The following is a 1,530-nucleotide window of genomic DNA, read 5'->3' as shown; positions in this document are numbered from 1 at the left end:
CGACTGAGGGTCCAAGGAGGTGCATTGCGCAAGAGGTCATCGTCGTACGTATCCTCACACTGTTCCCTTTCGGGAACTGTATGAAGTGGTGGAAGGATTTATGGCCGTGATTAACGCTCATTCCGTGACCGTAACCATCTTTGAACCAGCCATTAGGGTGGTTAGTCCTATGGCGTGAGGGTTTTACAGGCTCCCACAATCCATCTGAGGTGGGGGGGGAACCACACCCACGGACGCAAGTATCCCGCTGGATGTCCACCCAGAATTTATAGTTGGAGCTCCGACTCCACTTGCCGGGACTGTTTGGAGTGGGGTTCAAAACCCTACTCCTTCTGGCCCAGCGGCGGGGATGCTTACTGCTACGCAAAAGGCCCACTCCACACAAAAAGTGACACCCATACGTTTCCTGCGCCTTTTCCCTCCCCGTGACTGGAGCCCTATGCTGCCACTTGAAAGACCAAGCTATCATCTGCCCTTTTTGCGGCGCCTTTGACTTCTCATTACCAATGATGAGCAGGCGCTGCGCCTCCACCTCCTTGAGGAGATTGCTGAGGTCATCATCAGTTCAATTGTGAGTTCTTTTAATGCTGTGAATTGTGCTCATTCCAGCCATTTCACGTTGCTCATTGGATTGGGCCTTTGGCATAGCGGTAGGATCCCCGCCGCTAAACCAGATCAAGATCGGGGTTTCAAACTCTGCTCCAGACAGTCCTGGCAAGTGGAGTCGGAGCTCCGGCTCTAAATTCTGGGTTGACATCCAGTGGGATATTTGTGTCCGTGGGTGTGGGTGGCCCCCCCTCCTTGTGTAGCTTGTGGGAGCCTGTAAAACCCTCCTGCCATAGGACGAACTGCCCTAATGGCTGGTTCAAAATGGTTACTGCCACAGAATGAGCGTTAATCATGGCCATAAATCCTTCCACCACTTCATACAGTTCCCCAAAGGGAACAGTGTGAAGACACGTATGATGACGACATTGCTCAATAAATAAATGGAATTAAAAAAAATTCTTTTAGGTCTTTAAATTGCTTTAATTCTGTTTAAAACTACTTCAGATTCTTCAAAATAATGTAAACATTTTTAAAAGCTTATAAAAGTTACCAAAATCTTCAAAAAACTTCCAAAAACCTATTTAAACTGCTGCTTTGCATGTAAAAATGCTTAGCAGCTTGGCAGAAACATTGGGGGCGTGTCCTGTGAAACTGAGACCTCAAGGGGCGTGTCTCAGTTGCACTGCGCGCTCCAGGCTTCGCGCTGGCTGCACTCCTGGGCGGCGTGACGTCATACGCTGCCCGGGATTCTTCTTTTTGAAACACGAATTCCAGGCGTCCCTGGAGGTGATCGGCAGGAGCGTCGGGTAAGTGCATATACGGGGCTTGCACGCGCGGCAAGCCCCGTTCACGAATTTCTGGCCCAATGACGCTTTGAAAGCAACATAAAAGTTTAACAAAATAAATACCAACCAACGTGGGGCTCGAACCCACGACCCTGACATTAAGAGTCTCATGCTCGACCGACTGAGCTAGCCGGGC

The 1,530-nt window shown here is 49.9% G+C and overlaps 1 non-coding gene across 1 annotated transcript; it reads right to left on the bottom strand.

Moving 5' to 3' along the window:
- Positions 1–1,454: 1,454 nt before the first annotated feature.
- trnak-cuu (transfer RNA lysine (anticodon CUU)) lies at positions 1,455–1,530 on the bottom strand. The gene has a single exon. It is a non-coding gene; the product is annotated as a tRNA-Lys (tRNA).

Source organism: Somniosus microcephalus, unplaced genomic scaffold, assembly GCF_052327205.1.
Source record: "Somniosus microcephalus isolate GS21.2 unplaced genomic scaffold, FLI_Smic_1.0 unresolved_chr4, whole genome shotgun sequence".
In the NCBI taxonomy this organism is placed as follows: Eukaryota; Metazoa; Chordata; class Chondrichthyes; order Squaliformes; family Somniosidae; genus Somniosus; species Somniosus microcephalus.
This window is presented reverse-complemented; position numbering and strand designations above follow the sequence as displayed.